This window comes from Triticum aestivum, chromosome 2B (genome assembly GCF_018294505.1).
Source record: "Triticum aestivum cultivar Chinese Spring chromosome 2B, IWGSC CS RefSeq v2.1, whole genome shotgun sequence".
NCBI lineage: Eukaryota > Viridiplantae > Streptophyta > Magnoliopsida > Poales > Poaceae > Triticum > Triticum aestivum.
In genome coordinates, this window is record NC_057798.1 from 664,482,376 (window position 1) to 664,503,365 (window position 20,990).

Genomic DNA, 20,990 nt, shown 5'->3' on the forward strand with positions numbered 1-20,990 from the left:
CTCTTTTTCGTTCTGTGGCAACGGATCAACCATGGGAACGGCGTTTTTTCTCTGTGTAGGATGAGAATATTCTTGTACTTTGCTACCCCTCTGTCCCAAAATATAAGAACGTTTTTAACACTATTTTAGGACAGAGGGAGTATGTTATATTAGGCAAAATAAAATATGTATGGGGTGTTCTTTTGGAAAGCCTTCGTGTCGCACTTTATTTCCAGTTGAATAACAATATATTAGTTTATTACAGCCGGGACAATAAAACTAGGAGGATTATCATCCCAAAAGATAAAAGAATTTGAATTAAAGCATGCCTAGCTAAAGTGTGTGCCACTTTGTTCGATTCCCTATTGCAATGTTGCACTGAAATGTTACCGATCCTTGATGCTATCTGAAAGCAATGTGCAAGAATAGTCGAATATAGACTCAACACCTGGATGACCACATGAAAAGCTTCGACAAGTTTATAAGAATCCGTTGCAACAATCACCGAAACAGAACACAAATTTTCCAACATATGCAAGCCTTTCTGATGTGTTGTTGCCTCCACTGTTGCAGCATCGAGTAAGCAATGAAGAGAATAACAAGCACCTGCAATAGCTTCACCTAGTGTATTACGTAGCACTGCACCCGCTCCGCCTGTTCTATTTTCAGAGACATGAGTATCTATGTTCAGCTTGTTGTGAAGAGCTATGTTATCGGAGTTATCAGAAGGAGCATGGAATGATGCATTCCCTTTTCAGAAAAACATCCACGGGAGGGCGGGCCAATGATGTGCGGGAGGCGCCTGATGCTTGCGTTCAGGCCTTCCGATTCCTCACTGGCGTCGTCCTCCAAACCGGGGTGCTCGAGCGGATCTCGCTTCTCATGCCTCGGATCGGAGCCCAGTTCGTCCGATGAGGAGAATAACACGCCGGCCATCGGGATCAGGATGGCGATGGATGTGCTCGACGACGGTGCAACAACCAAAGAGTGGACTCCAGTGATTCACCGGAGAAAGAAGACGGAGGCCGAGATCGTGCGGGAATTCTGGACGGATGCTGGTTTTCCTACACCGGCATCACGTTTCTGGGAGAGAAGATCAAGTACGTCGCCGGTGTTCTCCTCGGAACGTGCAGGCAAGGAGGTGTTGTCTTGCAGGGTGCAGGTAGATGCCATGGACGAGGGGAGGAATGGTCAACCGGGGAATACGCTATCAGTGGAATCTGGGACGTTCGTGCCGCCACGCCGGAGTTCTCCTTCGCCACCGACCGAGTTGAGGATGTCCCGTCCTCCTCGTATGGGCGCATGGAGAGGGTCGCTGCCGCCGAGACCAATCACACCATCGCCCATGTTGGGCCAGTTCTTGGCTGTGGCCAAGCATGTGCCCGCAGGGGACCGTGGTGGTTCCTCGATGCCAGGAACGTCGTCGTGATCAATGGAACTTTCGATCCGCGATCAATGGCGATTCAAAACATTGCTGCTTCGAATGCTGGGCCCACATCACATGAGTTTTCATGGGCCTGCCTACGTCGGCGTATGAAGGCCCTATGGTTGGGCTACCCTAACTCTTCATCGACTACGCTTCATACTTTGCCAGCGCCGTCGACCCCAGTTTCCTCTGCTTCCCACGAGCCGCCATCATTCTCCTCACCTAATGTGATCGCATCATCACCTCCCGCACGACCATCGAAGCTAGCTTCTGCCACCGGCGGCGTCCGCTCCTTTGCGGCTGTTGCGGAGCCGCCCGCCCTGCAGCGCCTGATGGCGGCCCCTCCACAGCGGGACAATTCGGCCGTGGGTGGTCCACAAGCTCACGCTCTGACGTACATGGGGGGCGCTGCTGGCTCCGCTCGGCCTCCAACCGCGGCGTTCGCCGCCGGCACTCCGGTTCTTCAACAACAACATCTATGGGGGTCGGCACCCTCGTATGCGTATGGAGGACCCTAGTTCTCGGTATAAGGTCAGGGGGCACATGTCCATTCAAACTGCGGGGTAGCTGCCAGCGGTGGACCAGCACATCCGTACGGGCTGAATGTTGCCGGAGCAACTCCCCTTCCTCAGTTTCAGCCGGGAGGGGTTCCGGCTCCTCAGCAGCAGGTGGCCTTCGATGTGGGTCAACAAGGTGTTACTCAGAAACGGAAGAAGAAGAAGCCGCACTCATAATAGCCACAGGTCGTAAGTAATTTGCAACGGGGATACCATTATCAGCAGCAGCAGCAGCAGGTGAATGTTCAGCAGAAGTTTCTGAACCAGTTTGCTATGCCACAACAGTTGCAACCACAACAACAAGGGCCATATCAGCAATTTGGGACGCAGCAACAGATAACACAAGTTTCACAGCAGCCGCTAGCACCGCATGGGCAAGGCCAAGTTGCTCTCGTTGATGTATCCACGACCATGGCTACTAATGAGCAGGGGGTCCTTCCATAACCAAGGGCAAAGCAAAGAAAGAGGTTCGTTGTTGGAAGTGTGCAGTAGATACACATGTTGCAAAAGATTGCATGGTTCAATTACTGTTACATTTGCGACAAGATTGCTCATCCAACGTTGCAGTGCCCTGTTCTGAACCTCCCTAAACCCAATGATTTTGTTTCGGGGTTAGGAGCCGAAGAGACATATTTTGCTCAATTGCCTGATTGTCTTGTAAAGGATCATTTGGCACCGGCCCACTCTCCCATTGCTTCTGTCCGGGTTAGCAGTATTATGGTACCTGCTTCTGTTTTTGAGAGCCAAATTGGAAGGAGATGTTAGGTACAGACACAATGGAAGTGGGAGGCTATACCACATGGGGAGGATGCATATCTTGTTAGCTTACCCTCTTTTGAGGATTTGGATAGGGTTGATGGTATTCAAATGAATGTGCCATCGATTAATACTCAGATTAGTATTTCTGCATGGAAGTCTCAGGAGATCCCGCACAAATTGGAACTCAAGCAACTTTGGCTTCATGTAGAGGGTGTTACGCACACTGTTCGTCACTTTTGGGGCTTGTGGACAGTAGGCTCTCTAATGGGCAAAACTATTGACGTTGATCTCATTAGTCTCCGACGACGTGGGGTGGTACGCATTTTAGTGGTGAAAGTGCAACTAATCCCCGAGTGGTTTTGGTAATTCATAACAACATATAGCTCACTGGACTAATATATATTCAAGATTAATGTTTCAGAAAGTTCAATGATTGGTATGGCATGGACTAGAGATGTGGACCCCTCAAAATGCTAAGGACACATATTGGCAAAAGCTCAAGACTCTTCATTTTTCATTTTAGTGATCCAAGATCACATTGAGTCCATAGGAAAAGCCAATACTATTAAAAGGGGATGAGGTGTTGCTTAATGGCTTGCTTGCTCAAAATGCTTAGTGATATGCTCCAAAATTCCTCAACTACTTTCTCATTTCCACATATGTCCTAAACCTAAAGTCAAACTCTGCCCCATCGATTTGATCTATCTGACGCCACCGAGTTCACTTGACATAGCCATAGCCGAAACCCTAATCAGTTCGATCTCACCGATAGGGATCTCAGTCTCACCGAGATGGGATTGCAAACTCTCTATTTCCCTTCGTAACGTTTCGGTCTCACCGAGATGAGCTATCGGTCCCACCGAGTTCGCAATGCAAACTCTCTATTTCCTTTTCGTAACGTTTCGGTCTCACAGAAATGAGCGATCGGTCCCACCGAGTTTGCCTGACCAAGTCTTTGTTTGCTTATTACTGAAATCGGTCTCACCGACTTCATGTGATCGGTCTCACCGAGATGAGGTTTTTCCCTAACCCTAGCGCATCGGTCCCACTGAGTTGATATTGTTGGTCCCACCGAAAACCATACCGTTCACATTTTGAACCTGATCGGTCCCACCGAGTTTCACTATTCGGTCTCACCGAGTTTGGTAAATTGTGTGTAACGGTGTTAGATTTTGTGTGGAGGATATATATACCCCTCCACCCCCTTCTCCATTTACGAGAGAGACATCAGAACGTGCCTACACTTCCACTACTCATTTTTCGAGAGAGAACCACCTACTCATGTGTTGATACCAATACATTTCAATCCTACCACAAGAATCTTGATCTCTAGCCTGCCCCAGGTTGCTTTCCACTCAAATCATCTTTTCACCATATCCAAATCTGTGAGAGAGAGTTGAGTGTTGGGGAGACTATCATTTGAAGCAGAAGAGCAAGGAGTTCATCATCAACACACCATCTATTATCTTTTTGAGAGTGGTGTCTCCTAGATTGGTTAGATGTCACTTGGAAGCCTCCATCAAGATTGTGGAGTTGAACCAAGGAGTTTGTAAGGGCAAGGAGATCGCCTACTTGTGAAGATCTACCTGAGTGAGGCAAGTCCTTTATGGGAAATGGCCATGGTGGGATAGACAAGGTTGATTCTTCGTGGACCCTTCATGGGTGGAGCCCTCTGTGGACTCGCACAACCTTTACCCTTCGTGGGTTGAAGTCTCCATCAACGTGGATGTACGATAGCACCACCTATCAGAACCACACCAAAAATCTTCGTGTCTACATTGTGTTTGCTCCCTCCAAACTCCTCCCTTTTACCTCCATATGCAATAATTTACATTCCGCTGCTATACTCTTAGAATTGCATGTGTAGGTTGATTGCTTGACTTGTGTTAAGTTGTTAAAATCTGCCAAGACTTCAAATTGGGAAAAGGCTAGATTTTTATTTGGCCAAGTAGTCTAATCACCCCTCCCTCTAGACATACTTTTGATCCTACAAGTGGTATCAGATCTTTGGTCTCCATTTGCCTTGATTTCCATAGCTTTGGTTTCACAACCTAGGAAAGTATGGCGTCTAGTGAGGGAAATTACCACCGTAGAGGTCCTTACTTTGATGGTACTAACTTTGCTAGTTGGAAGCATAAGATGAAAATGCATATTCTTGGACATAACCCCGTTGTTTGGGCTATTGTGTGTATTGGTTTGCAAGGTGAATTCTTTGATGGGAGAGAACCAAATCTTGAAGCCACTATGGAAGAATTGAAGATGTTGCAATACAATGCTCAAGCTTGCAATATCCTCTTCAATGGATTGTGCCCCGGAGAATTCAACAAAATCAGCCGTCTTGAGAATGCAAAGGAAATTTGGGATACTTTGATTTGATTGACATGCACGAAGGTACCGAGTCCTTCAAGGAATCCAAGTTGGATATGCTTCAAAGTTAGCTTGAAAAGTTCAAAATGAAGGATGGTGAAGGTGTCGCTGACGGTGTCCTGGACTAAGGGGTACTCAACACGTCGTCTCCCGATCAGTTGGATTGTGCCAAGGACCCCCATGGCCATATACTCATGGGCCAGTCCAGACAGCTGCCGCATACAAGGAAGAATCCACAAGACTTGGCGATCAAGACAAGGACTCCTCCCCCATCGGCGTATTCGGCTAGGACTCTTGTTATCCTAGGCATCTGGTGCATTATATAAACCGGGGCCAGGCTAGTCGATAGACATATACAACAATCATACCATAGGCTAGCTTCTAGGGTTTAGTCTCTCTGATCTCGTGGTAGATCAACTCTTGTACTACCCATATCATCAATATTAATCAAGCAGGAGTAGGGTTTTACCTCCATCGAGAGGGCCCGAACCTGGGTAAAAACATCGTGTCCCTTGTCTCCTGTTACCATCCGCCTAGACGCACAGTTCGGGACCCCCTACCCGAGATCCGCCGGTTTTGACACCGATATTGGTGCTTTCATTAAGAGTTCCGCTGTGTGATCGGCGAAAGGATCAATGGTTCAACTGCAGCTCAACTGCGACATCGGCTTCTTCGTCACCAGCTTGACTGGTCACCTTGGCTTGGCCGAGGACTGCTCCCTACCTCCGACCGTCATGTTCGGATGAGGGCCTTCATCAACACCAACTCCGATCTCTATCAAAATCATGGAGGAGTCATCCATGGAGCTCGGGGGCTCTACGTCAACATTGCCCTCAGGCGACCGTGCTGTTTTTCTGGACAACAAACTTGTATCCGCCGCTGCCGCCTCCTCGAGTGTCGCCTAAACGATTATTTCGGTGAAATTATGCGGAATTAAGTCTACAAAAACCCTGCAAAAATTTCGTCGAGGTCCGATGGAGGAATCTCCGGCTATCTCCGATATACCGGAGCCCTGTTGAATCTGGACGAGAATCCGGACGATTTTAGAGCGTGGTATCCAGCATCTAGCTCAGATGTCCTTTGGAAGATCCAACCGTTGATTTCCTGCGGAATTCCCATATCTACCACCTGCCAAAAATTCGGCTCGATCCGACCGTCCAAACTCCGGGAAACTTCCGATTAGTGCATCACTTTTTGGATCTGTTTTCTTCGCGAGAACGAATCCGACCCGAATTCATTTTCTTTATGAACGGGATCTTGGACATCCTTTTTAAGGAAGTTTCCGTATGGGGTGTTGTGTTTTATTCTCAAACACATCCCAGTAGTATTAAAAGTATTCTTGCAATACGAACTTCACCGTCGCGCCGGTGTCAAACCAGCCCGACAACATCACTCCACGACGGCCGACCTGCGTTAGACACGTCGTCACTTTGTTGAGCCGAGCTCAATTTCTTCGGGCTATCATCTTGGCCAGCCGAACAATAGTTCACCATCGCGAAGGATATATCGTCACCAACATCGCCGCCCCACGGATTACACGGAGCGGGCGCACCGGCATCGTCGCACGGTCACTTCATCAAGCCAACATTGATCACGTCACAAGCTACGACCTGCATCGGCATGGCTGAACTGTTGCTTCATCGAGCCGGTGTCCATCACGCCGAACTACTTCAACACCTCGGCTGACACATCTCCTCACCGACCTGCTCCATCTCCTCGCCTGGACTGGGGGCTTCGTCATCCCTTCATCAACTTACCCCGGAGACTCCGGCGTCACCAGCCAACCAGCTTCATCACATTAGCTGGAACACGGGCTTTGCCTCGACGAGCCAGCCTTTGCCAGCATCGTCATGCCTTCGCTTCATCACCCATCAGGCAATGGGTATGCGGATCGAGTTCCAATTTTGGGAGTAACCTTTCTTCGAACCGCTACAACAAATAAACCAGGTGCTATTAATCCCAGCAATTTTTGCTTGTTAGGGATTCATTTTTCCCAATGAATTATTACTCTGGTTTGTCTGTCATATGTACGCAGGTCTATCAAATGGTGGCCGCATTAACGACAGTCGCATGGTGGTTCGGTCAGTTTCCGTACATAGTCCGGCGAACGCCGCATCCGGAACTCGAACCGACCTGTGAATTCAGGCCTTGCCATGCCTTTACCGCATCATGCCACCGCCCTGCATCGACATTGACTTCAGCGCCAGTCCATATTTCTTTATTACTCACTTTGCATAAATTTTTTGTTATGCAACGATTTTTTTTATTTTTATTATTATTACTATTATCTCCGGTTTGCACTATTTTTGTGCACAGGAAAATGATCCAGCCGGACTATATCCTTTGGCGTCACCTCGGCTAGACGGGGGCTTCGTCAACACTTCATTACCCCATGCTGGGGACTTCGGCATCACCCTATCGTCCTGCATTGACCGTGCTATGTCACCACTTCGGAGTGCCGAGCTCTTTGCTCCGCCACCTCGGGACCGGCTCGGGGATGGAACCTTGTCCCGCATCAAGCTCGGACCGTGTCATCAATACCGAACACATTAACCAGCTAAGTTGTCTTCATGCTCAAAGTTTTAAAATTTTAACTTGTGTTCGGCTCGGCCAAGCATTATACATTTTTGGAAAAAAGTTGCTTGTAAAAATTTCCTTGTCCAAACTTTGTTTGTGATGCGCAAATTCAAATACCCCGTTTACTTGGGGGCTTCCTTAATGAAGCTTTTTCCTCTTGCATATGGTTATACTTGTACGGCTTCGTTCCTTGTTCGTGTATTACGCCACAATATGCACCATATTGACTTAAGGATTTGCAAGCTGGGTTGCCTGGCTCCTGTGCTTACCCCTACGTTCCCGATTGTTTGGCTAGGGAGTAAAGGGAGAACCTCTGCGATTGTCACGATCGGGTCACCCGAGCCGGACCTCAGACTGGGTGAAGCCGAAAGCTAGCGCTCTTATTGTTTTCAATCATGGTCGGCACACAACGGAACTCATGAGTACAAAAAATCTATTGCACAAGTCTTATAATAATAATGAGCACCGAAGAAAGGTATCGGTGGGGGTACTATTTTCTTCGAAGATGCTTCTTACACTTCGCAGTAATATAGCATAAGTTCCCTGAGCGTGCTTCGTCTGTTACAGCCTTATGGCCTGATTGCCTGGTTATTGGAAACACCGTTGATATTCTTGACAGATGGAGTACATAACAGTTTTCGGTCCTTGACCGAAGAGGGAGAAGCCAACGGTCGGTTAAGAAGCGTTTAAAGTTCGGTTGAACATAGATATGATATAAGTACTTCGGTACATGCAATCATTCTTTTACCCAAGTCACTTGGGGGCTCTTAAATTTATACGAGCCGTTTTATGATAAGTGTTTTTCTTCTTAGTCGTTGCAAAGTTTTTATTATTATTTATCACTCATTTTTTCGACACAAGTGTGCAGTCACTAGCCAGGGAGCCTAATTTCTCTCTCAAAGCCGCTAGAGTTTAGTTTGCTAAACTGGCCTAGTAAGAAGTACTTCGCCTTCGGGATAGGAGGTTGAAACCGTAGGCTGACCCGCTTGAAGTTTTGAGATAGGATGTGTCATGTTAAAGCACGACAGAAGCACCTTTTTTTTCTAAAGTCCAATTTTCGGATTGGCACCGAACACTTGATCTAGTTTGGACACTAACCTTTTGAATAAGTTTTTTGGCTTTTCGAGCCCATGGCACTTTTAAACTATTTGTGTGTTTTCAGCACAAGTCTCGCAGTGCAACGCCGGACACCTTTAGAGATTCGGCAAAAACATTCTCGGATATTGCTATATATGCATCGGTTTCGAATTGTGTCTTCGGTCAATAGTTGGGTTGCCCGGCTCCTGCGCTTGCCTCCTATGTCCCGCTTTGTTCGGCTAGGTGTGCAAAGGGAGAACCACTGCGATTGTGCTTCTAGCTCACATGGTTAAGCACCTCAGTGGAGAAAGTCGAAAACTGACTGTCACAATAAGCGTAAACTGGTCGGCGATCCGATGACGGCGTTAAACGACGGGCCATTCATAACAATGGCTGAAGTGTTTACGGCTTGACCTCGACTGTCGCCAAACACTACCGGGGGCTATTAACTAGCCTCCCAAAATAAATCCTCGATATTTTGCTCTTACATTGGAGCTGAGGTTTCATGATCATGCTTAGCATGACAACCCAAAGAAAGGAACCGATAGCGGGACTATTTTCTTTGGAAGACATTTCTTCTGTTAAACAGTAATATAACATGTCTCTCTGCGTACCTTGTTTATAAAACCGTATGGCCAGATTGCCTTGTTTGTTGTAAATCTTTGCCCTCATAAAGGCTTTATAAAGTAGGACAAACACTCCTCGGCTATTGGCCGAGGAGGTTGAAGCCGATGGTCGGTCAACAAAGTTTTGTACAATGCGGATCCGAGCATTAATGACGTAAAGTACTTGGATACATAGAGTCATTACACATAATTTGTGATTTTACTATGGATATCGATCCTTAATTCGGCCTCGCGTGCCCGCATTAAGGCTCGGGGGCTACTGGGCTTCGGGCTTATTATTTACAAAAATTAAAGGGGCACATCGATCCCCTGATCTGGAGTTGCCACCCGACCAGTGTCTCGGGGGCTACTGCATTGCCTATTCTATGCAGAAAATTTTAAGTGCAATATAGTTTCCGAGGAGATTTTGATCCTCGGGTTGGTCGGCCGCACCCAACCTGAGTCTCGAGGACTAAGCACGCCGCTTTTTGTGTCCCGAAGTATTCTGCCGAGCTAGGACTTGATCCTCAGACCGATTTTGCAAATCAACCTGAGTCTCAGCGGCTGCGGGGATCAGCGGTCTTATGTCATCCTTCATGTGCATCTCGGGTTTTAGACCGATACCCACCTTGAGGGCTACTGGCTATTTATCTCGGCAGAGAATAAATTGCACCAATCAAAAATGTTGACAAAAATCGGCCCACATTCGGGGAGGTGCACCACCTCGGAAGCAGTCCGGCATAAAGCTCGGGCGCTAGTGGCTGGCTCCATAGAGGGCATTTCCAGCATTAAGCTCGGCTAAACTCCTTCAAACTCCTTTGAACCAAGGTGATTTAAAACACCTCAGATACAGTCCGGCGTTGGAGCTCGGATACATAGTCCGGCGTTGGAGCTCGGATACATAGTCCGGCGTTGGAGCTCGGATACAGTCCGGCGCTGGAGCTCGGATACATTCCGGCGTTAGAGCCGGGAAGCAGTCCGACATTGGTACTCGGCTGCAAGAGATACCTTGATAAAGGCCGAAAACTTAAAGGGGCTCCTCGGATACCCGACGTGTAAGCTCGTCGAATGCATTTCAGCGATCCTCAAGATAGAAGATGAGAAGATTTGTTGAACCAGTTTTCAAGACCGGCAACCGAAGATGAAGAACAGTTCGGAAGAATCGAGGAGCGTCCCTAACTTGAAGACCGGTTCAGGGGGCTACTGATGGTGTCCTGGACTAGGGGGTACTCAACGCGTCGTCTCCCGATCAGTTGGATTGTGCCGAGGACCCCCATGGCCGTATACTCATGGGCCAGTCCGGACAGCTGCCGCATACAAGGAAGAATCCACAAGACTTGGCGATCAAGACAAGGACTCCTCCCCCACCGGTGTATTCGTCTAGGACTCTTGTTATCCTAGGCATCTGGTGCATTATATAAACCGGGGCTAGGCTAGTCGATAGACATATACAACAACAATCATACCATAGGCTAGCTTCTAGGGTTTAGCCTCTCTGATCTCGTGGTAGATCAACTCTTGTACTACCCATATCATCAATATTAATCAAGAAGGAGTAGGGTTTTACCTCCATCGAGAGGGCCCGAACCTGGGTAAACATTGTGTCCCTTGCCTCCTGTTACCATTGATCCTAGGACGCACTGCTTGGGACCCCCTACCCGAGATCCGACGGTGAAATGTACTCTAGGCTTGCTCTCATCACAAATGAGATTGTCGGCTTATGAAGTGAAGAGATGATTGACAGATTCATCATCAAGAAGATCCTAAGAGCCTTGGATGGAAATATGATACCATGTGCACATTGATCCAAATGATGCCCAATTACAAAGATCTCAAGCCAACGGAAGTCATTGGAAGAATTGTTGCTCATGAGATGTCACTCAAGGATAAGGAAGAGCTTCACAACAAGTCTAGTGGTGTTTATAAAGCTTCATGTGATACTCCTGCCACATCAAGTGAAAAGCAAGTCTTCAATGAAGAATTGTGCTTAATGGTGAAAAAATTCAACAAATTCTACAAGAGTAGAAGCAAAGAGAGAAGCTCCATGTCAAGATCCTACCGTGACAGAAGATCTTCTAGTTGTGATCGTAATTGCTACAAGTGTGGAAGACCCGGACACTATTTCAATGAGTGTACGACTCCCTACAAAAGAAAATAAGACTCACCTAAAAGGAGAAGTATAAGAGAAGAATCACCTCCAAGAGAGAGAAGGAGTAGAGATGATCATTATGAACGAAGAACCTCTCGCAGAAGCAAGGATTCAGAAAGGAAGGACAAGTCATTAAGGAGCTACACAAAATGAAGACATCAAGCTCATGTTGGTGAATGGGTATCTAGTTCTGACTCCGACCACCACTCCGAGAGAAGTTATCACTTCGACTCTGAATATACTCAAGATGAAGGTGTTGCCGGTCTTGCACTTGTGTCAACCAACTCCTACGACATATTTGACTCACCAAATGAAGGAATTGGAAGATGCTTCATGGCTAAAGGCCCCAAGGTATCACACCCCGAGTATATTGATTTCAATAGTGATGAAGATGATTTGCTAGGTGATGATGAGTTACTTGTTGACAATGCTAGTGATGAAAACTATGATGAAATTGCTATTAATCCTACTAATCAAGTTGAAACGAATGACAATGATAAGAAGGAGACTGAGCGTCTAACTAAAGAACTAAACACTCTTAAGTTAGCTCATGAAACTACTTTAGAAGATCATCGAGAACTTTTCAAAACTCATGAGAAGCTACGCTTCGAGAAGCTCAACCTAGAGCAAGAGCATGGGTTCTTAAAAGCAATCAATGATGATCTTCGAAAGAAAAGTTCTTCTTACATTGCCAAGCGTTTACTCTTGTCTACTTACATGCCACAAGTAAAATCGAGCAACAAGAGTAAGAAAGATTCTTCTTCTAGTAGTAACAATAATCATGCTAAATCCAATATTGTTACTTCTAGTAGTTCTCTTCATTCCACTAATGATTCTCTTAACCAAGTTACACTTGAGCAAGAAAACAACCTATTAAAGGGAATTATAGAGAAAGGTGTTTACAAGAGCCTTGCCGGAAGTAAGAAATTTGAGGAAATTGTACGCAAGCAAGGAAGGCACCGGAAGAATGAAGGTGTTGGTTTTGAACAAAAGTTCAATGCCAATGGAGTTGAGTGGGAAGAAGATCAATACCCCAAGACGAAGTTTGTTCCTCAACAAGAGAAGTATGATCCTACTTCCTTCAAGGGAACACAAGCTTAAGATGATCTTCCACCACAAGACCACAAGCTAAAAGGCAAGGACAAGCTTCAAGAGGAGATTGATTCATTTGAAGAAGCTCCAAAGGCCTTGTTCAAGTGGTTTCCCAAGACTACTTCAAGTTCTACTTCATTAAGTACATCTACAACCCCAAGGATTCCTATCAAGATGATGTGGATCCCAAAGAAGAAGAACTAGAGAGTTCTTGAGGGTGACTCCGCCAACATACTTCACTCATATTCATATTGGCAAGGACAAGTGCAATCAACTTCCACATCTTGCACTAGTTCAAGGAGTCACAAACCTTCCTGTTAGAGAATCTCCAGCCGCGCCCCCAGGATGGCCTCCCCAGGCGATTTTTTTCCGCCGGCGCCGAAAAAATGGCCCAGTCGCGCCCCCAGAAGCCCGTTTTTCGCCGGCTTGGGCCGAAATCAGCGCCGGTGGACCTAGGCCAAACCTGACGCGCTGGGGGCGCTCGAGGGCGCCAGGGTAAGCGTTTTGGCACGAACCAGCCGTGGGCCCGCCGAGTCAGCGAGACGGCCGCTTCGTCGACCTCATCGCCTCGGTTCTCGCGGGAATCAATGCGAAGGCTGCCGCGCCGGTCAGCCTCCATTGATGCCTCACGGGCGGCGCAGTGAAGACGCCGCCGACGCGCGTCTGCTCGCATGCGCCACGCGTCCGCCCGCATGCCGCCCACTGCCACCCCCGCTTCGGCTATAAAAGGCGCCCCTCCCCGCTGGTTAGCACCACACCCTCCCCCTCTCCCTCCCGTGAAAGCCTTCTTCCTGCCGACGAGCTCTCCCACCACTACCTTCCGCCGCCAACGAGCAAAATGGCTGAGAGATACCCAGGCGACAGCGCAGCGGCGAACGGCTTCGGCCGCCGACACCTCCAGGAGCCGGAGGCGCGCCTTCTCTACCAGGCCGAGTACCCGGCGCCCCCCAACATGTGCGTGCCGTGGGCGTGGAGGCTGAGCGTCGGCGGCGTCCTGGTGCCGCCCATCCCCGAAGGAGCCACACGGCAGGCGGAGATCGCCTGCATCCACTCCTCGTTGATAGAGGAGCAGCGGAACGAGCCGAGGTATGCGCCCGACAACAAAACATTGTGGACGCTGTACTTCGAGCGCCGCCGCGAGGAGCAGATCGCCTCCGTCAACGGCGTCATCCCCCGCGGCCGCCTCAACTCCGAAGGACGGCGCGAGTGGTGGGCGTCCCCGGCCGCACACTCGATGCCATCCTCGACCACATCGAGACCTGCAATGTGCCGCGGCTGGAGTACCCGACGCGCCCCTCCTTCTCTCGCCGCTGCGGTAGTTCCTGGATACCGTGGCGAATGGAGCTGGGGTAGTCCTCCTCGTCGGGCTCCGGCTCGTCGGCCATCTGCCCCGTCAAGCCCGAGCCAGAGGAGACACCGCACGGGCATCGTGCGCGGAGCGGCGCCCTCGTCATCAACGAGTCCTCGCCTGCGAAGACACCGATGAGGCGCTCCCTTCGCCTTGTACGGCCGAAGCCCAAGCCGGACACGCCCCCCGTGAAGTCGGAGCACGCCGGCATGGTGGCCCCCGATGATGAGTCCGCCCTTAAAAGGGCGAGGGAGGACTACATCTGCGAGCAGGTGCGCTCCAGCGTCGGGCGTACCTAGAGACCGAGGCCCGCAGCCGCGCCGAGGCCCATCGTCGCGCCGAGGAGCGTCGCCATGCCAAGGAGGGCAGTGTTATCATCATCGACAGTGACGACGAGGTCGAGGCGGGCCGTCATGCGCTGTCCGCGACCCGGGCGAGGGGTGCAACAGGGACGCCGCGGGTGAGGTGTGCGACGACGACAACGACGATGGTGGCAACTACACCCGCTTCTACAGGCTTCTCGGCATGTAGACGGCGGCGGCGACGATGATGGCAGCAGTAGCTAGGCGTTTTTGTTCGTTTTTAAGTTAGTTCATGCATGTTTTAAGTTTTTGTATAAATTTTGACGAAAAATGGTCGAGTTCATGCAAAAGTCGCCGAGTTTGCAAAAAAAGACGAACTTCGTCGAACCCGTGGTGACCGTGGGCGTGTGACTGGGAGCGAACTGAACCCCAGGGGCCGAACTAGCGTCGGCTCACCCCCATGCCGCTCTTTTTCAGCGCCTTGGGGGGCGAACGGCTGGAGATGCTCTTAGTAAGTCAAGGGACAAGCTAACCTAATGCTTTCATGGACATCATCACATGTGTACTTCACTCTATGTCTATGGATATCCTTGTTTGTTCCTTGTGGGACTTAACCCATGTAGGTATTGAAAGTGCAACTCACTCTAATGGATTGCTCCTAATGATCTACATCAACATTGAGCACCCACATCTTCAACATCTACATGAAGTCATCATCGACAAAACCCAAGGTTAGTTCATCCATCTAAAAGGGGATATCACATATAGGGGGAGCATTACTCTAATACTCTAAGAATTGGGCTAAAGCAACTCTAATGGTGTGAACACAACAATGTGTTATGTAAAAGTGGTAACCCCACTTGTGCTTAAGTGATGAGTATGACCTATGATCAAATGTTCTCATTTGACTCCTAAGTCAATATACTCATATGTAGATGACCTAGTCATCGCCAATTGCTTGATAGATGCTAGAGTGTTTGTGCATGCTTTGCCACATATTTCATTTGCTATCTTATTGTGTGAGCATGTTGGTTGCATAGTTTTCTTCATTCAAGGACATCCATTTGTTGCTTTGATTGTTTGACTTTTTTCTTTTTTTTGCCAAATGGATGCACAAGAATGCCTAAGTACTCCCTCTAGCTATCTATGCTTTTCTGATCTCGAACTCTATTCATGCTACATCACAAAGTTTGATCAAGTCATATTCGAACTCTCTGGGTGAGGAGCACTCGGAGCCACCGATTTGTCATAGACTTAAACTTCCACAACCTCTTAATGCATTTTGGTCTGGCTGATCCATCCCATTCGGTCATACCGAGTTCATTGGTTGATCTAGGTTTCAATCTCGATGCAACCGATTTGAACTTTTTGGTCTCACCGAGTTGTAGTAACCGCTTGCGATTCTTCATCTCGGTGCCACTGAGTTGTTCCACTCGGTCATACCGACAGGGTCTGGATATAAATACCCATGGGCCAAATTTTGGAAATTTCTCCAAACCCTTTGCACGCGCCTGTCCAGCTCTACCGACTCGAGGTCTCTGGATCGTCTCCGCTGTTGCCAGCGACCTCCTGCCGCTGGTCCCCATCGCCGTCAACGGGAATCTTTGCCGTTGTTGTCTCCATAGCGAGTTCACCACCGAGTTAGGGTATGAACTCGATCCCTTGTGCAATCTTTACCTCCGATTCTTGCACTAAGGTTAATGCCATGATTCTTGCCATGTATGAAATATCTCTATCCAACCAAAACTTCCTCTAGATTAGTTTTGATCCAACAACTTAGGGTTAGGTTTCCGCCGACTCATCTCGGACCAACCGATTTGAGAAATTCGGTCTCACCGATTTGGCCCAGCCCATTGCACTTGTATTTTTTGGTCTGACCGAAACATACAAATCGGTGTGACCGAGTTCATTTCTTTGTGAAACCCTAGCAATCTCGGAGTCACCGAACTGTGCCTCGGTCTGATCGATTTCACATGTTTAGACTCTAAAAATTGCTTTAGTGTCACCAAGTTTGACAATCGGTAGCTCCGAAATGATTTCTGTAGAAAACTGAAACTAAGTTTTTGACTCATTTGTTTTGCAAAATGTCTGCACTTTGTGACGCTCATCCACTCTATCTCAACACTATCTATTCACAGGGTCAGCTTTTAGTGTCAACCATGTGAGACAACATTGACAACCATAACAAATCCGAGGAGCAGGTACACCTGAGTGAGGGCACTAGTCCATCTAACAGTAGTTATGATGATGGGAGCAGAAGCACTCCTAGCAACCTGCCTAAGGTTGCAACCAGGCAGAGGAAGAAGAAAACCTCTGACTCAGAAGATGAAGACTTTGTGGTTGATGAGGAGGTCACTGATGTCTGCGAGAACTATGTTGGTATTTCCCCAAAGAGGAAGGGATGATGCAGTATAGCAACGGTAGGTATTTCCCTCAGTGATGAGACCAAGGTTATCGAACCAGTAGGAGAACCTCATCACACCACGTAAACAACACCTGCACCACATGTTAAAGGGGTTGTCAATCCCTTTCGGGTATGGCGCCTCAAGATAGGAAAACAAACGTGAGGTAAGAGTGGTAGATAGGATAAATAGATAGCGGAACAAATAAATTGTAGCAAGGTATTTTTGTATTTTTTTGTTTAATAGATCTAAAAATAAATGCAAAGGAAAATAGACCGCAAAGGCAAATATGATGAAAAGAGACCCGGGGGTCGTAGGTTTCACTAGTGACTTCTCTCGAGAAAAATAACAAACGGTGGGAAAACAATTACTGTTGGGCAATTGATAGAACTTTGAATAATCATGATGATATCCAGGGCAATGATCATTACATAGGCATCATGATCATTACATAGGCATCACGTCCAGGATTAGTAGACCGACTCCTGCCTGCATCTACTACTATTACTCCACACATCGACCGCTATCCAGCAAGCATCTAGTGTATTAAGTTCATGGAGAAACGGAGTAATGCAATAAGAACGATGACATGATGTAGACAAGATCTATTTACGTAGAAATAGACCCCATCTTGTTATCCTTAATAGCAATGATACATACGTGTTGTTTCCCTTTCTATCACAGGGATCAAGCATCGTAAGATCGAACCCATCACAAAGCACCTCTTCCCATTGCAAGATAAATAGATTAAGTTGGCCAAGCAAAACCCAAATATCAGAGAAGAAATACGAGGCTATAAATAATCATGCATATAAGAGATCAAAGAAGACTCAAATAACTTTCATGGATAAAAACATAGATCTGATCATAAACTCAAAGTTCATCAGATCCCAACAAACACACCACAAAAAGACTTACATCATATGGATCTCCAAGAGACCGTTGTATTGATAATTAAGAGAGAGAGAGAGAGAGAGAGAGAGAGAGAGAGAGAGAGAGAGAGAGAGAGAGAGAACAAGCCATCTAGCTACTAACTACGGACCCGTAGGTCTACAAAGAACTACTCACACATCATCGGAGAGGCACCAATGGACATGATGCACCGCTCCAAGAAGGTGTCTAGATTGGATCTTGTGTTTTTGGACTCTGTGTGGCTGGAATTGATTTTCGTTGACTCTCCTAGGGTTTTTGGAATATTGGGGTATTTATAGAGCAAACAGGCAGTTCAGGGGGCACCCGAGGTGGGCACAACCCACCGGGGCACGCCTGGGCCCCTAGGTGCACCCTGGTGGGTTGTGCTCCCCTCGGAGCCCCCCCTCGCCCAGGTGCTTTCCTGGCCCACTGGATGTCTTCTGGCCCAAAGATTCCACAAAAAGTTTCGCTGCATTTGGACTTTGTTTGGTATTGATTTCCTGCAATGTAAAAAACATGCAAAATACAACAACTGGCACATGGCACTATGTCAATAGGTTAGTACCAAAAAATGATATAAAATGACTATAAAATGATTGTAAAACATCCAAGAATTATAATATAACAGCATGGAACAATAAAAAATTATAGATACGTTGGAGACGTATCAGCATCCCCAAGCTTAATTCCCGCTCGTCCTCAAGTAAGTAAATGATAAAAAACAAAATTTTTGATGTGGAATGCTACCTAACATGTTCATCACATTTTCTTTTCTTTTATATGTGACGCTCGGATAATCAAGCTACAGTAACCTTTGCTAATGATGCCACGTCACCTCAATTACTGTTGCTAATCTCGTGTTAGTTCGAAACCGATTCGAATCCAAATTAAAAATCAGGCAAACAACAAAAGTTTTCAAACAATGAAACTAAAATGTTCGGGTCATGCCAGATAATGCATAGGTGATTATGGTGGTGAAACCAAACTTTTATGAAATGCTTAACTGCACTAAAATGACTTAAGTAGTATAAAACCTAATTATTTAAATGCCTTTACTAATTAATAAAATATCAAACTAAATTATTTGGGGACTAGACTTCTTGTGACAGTGGCCTAAATTGAAATACTAAATTAGGAGCCAAGTATATATTTTGCAAAGACTAAAACAATAGGAAACAAAGAGAAAACAGAAAATAAAATAAATAAAAAGGAAAGATAAAATGAAAACAAAACACCTAATCTACTGGGCCTTGGCCCACCTAGCCACTCCCTGTCAGGCCAGTCCACCTGACCCAGGTTGCCCTCCCTTATCCCCCACCCCGATCGAACCCTAGGGCAACCACCCCCACTTCCCCCATCGATCTAGATTTGGATCGAGAACCCCCCACTCCTCTTGCACGAACCCCCCACTCCTCTTGACTGAGACCCCCATCCTCTCCTGTTCTCCAGCGTTGCCAAGCACCCCGCGCCCGACCCCCTTGCCACGATGGAGCTCCACCTCACCGGCGTGCCCGTGCCCGAGGAACCGCCGCCTACCGCCTTCGCCCGACGCCGTCCCGAAGCTACCTCGCGTCGAGTCGACGCCCTATCGCCGGATCTCGCTTCCCCGACTCCTCCTCGAGCCTGCTGCCAGTTCCCTACGGACCCGCCGTGAGCCCCGACCACTCCCCCTCTCTCCCTCGCACTCATAGCTGTGGCCAGCCCTGAAAGTGCTAGTTATCGACTAGAGGGGGGGGGGGTGAATAGGCGATTTTTATCAAAGTCTTCAAAACGTGGAAGTTTCGAAGACAAATAATAGAAATAACCTAATTGATATGTAGTGGAAGATAGACTACAACAAGCAAGCCATAGTCAAGTATGCAATAGTGTTAACGTACGAAGACTAGTAGCAGCTAGGTAGTAGGATCAGGATGGAAGATAGTATGAAGCCAATCAACAATAGTAGTCAAGCAATGAAGTCAATCAGATAAGACAGATAAGCAATGACTTCACGAAGACAAACTCAAAGTAAAGGAGGGAAGAGATAGAACCAGTCACTTGTTGAAGACACATGATTTGTTGGACCAATTCCAGTTGCTGTGACAACTGTACGTCTGGTTAGGGAGGCTGATATTCAACTCAGAAGACCGTGTCTTCACCTTATTCCCCTTGAGCTAAGGACACTTAGTCCTCGCCCAATCACTCTGGTAAGTCTTCAAGGTAGACTTCCGAACCTTCACAGACTTCGTTCACCCGGCAATCCACAATGACTCTTGGATGCTCAGAACGCGATGCCTAACTGGCTAGAGGATGCACAGTCCTCAAGTTTAACAAGTCTTCAGGTCACACAGACAGAAAGACTTCAGTGATGCCTAACACTCTTTGGCTCTGGGTGTTTGGGCTTTGTCCTCGCAAGGATTTCTGTCTCTCAAATGCTTCGAGGTGGGTTGCTCTTAAATGACAAAAGCCGTATACTAACTCTGAGCAGCCACCAATTTATGGTGTAGGGGGTGGGCTATTTATAGCCACAAGGCAACCCTACCTGATTTGTCCGAAATGACCCTGGGTCACTAAGGAACTGACACGTGTTCCAACGGTCAGATTTCAAACACACGCGGCAACTTTACTTGGGCTACAAGCAAAGCTGACTCATCCAACTCTGGATAAGATTTGCTCTCATTGTCTTCGCTCGAAGACATAGGATTTGGGTTGAGCATCACTTCAGTCACTCTAACTTAGTTCACTTGGACCCCACTTAACAGTACGGTGGTTCCTATGACTCAACAAAGAAGAAAAGGAAACAAAGAAACCACACAGTCTTCACGCTCCATAGTCTTCACGCAATGTCTTCTCATGTCATAGTCTTCAATATGAATATCTTCTCATACCACCAATGTCTTCAATGTCTTCATACATTTTTAGGGGTCATCTCCGGTAGGTAAACCGAATCAATGAGGGACACTACATGTGTTATCCTCCAATTCTCACAAACGCATTAGTCCCTCAACCAACTTTGTCGTCAATACTCCAAAACCAACTAGGGGTGGCACTAGATGCACTTACAATCTCCCCCCTTTTGGTGATTGATGACAAACTGGTTGAAGTTTTCAACGGGGATAAAGTATGTGAAATTGTAAAGGATAGGAAATTGTCTTCATAAGTAGCAAGGGCTCCCCCTGAAGATGTGCATATAAGTAATTTTGCTTTTGGAATGCAAATGCACATGGCAGGTTGTACTTGTGGATATCCACTTCAACTTATGAAAATAATTCATCATGCATCAAATGATATAGCATATAGGATGACATGCATAATGAAAAATGGACGTCTGCAGGATGATCTAAGTGCGGAAGTTAACATCGCACATGCGGAATTTATCATCGCATCACAGTAAAGCAAATAAGTAGCAGACGACCATCAAGTTTAGGTGTTACAACTCAAAGAACCAAATGTTTTAAA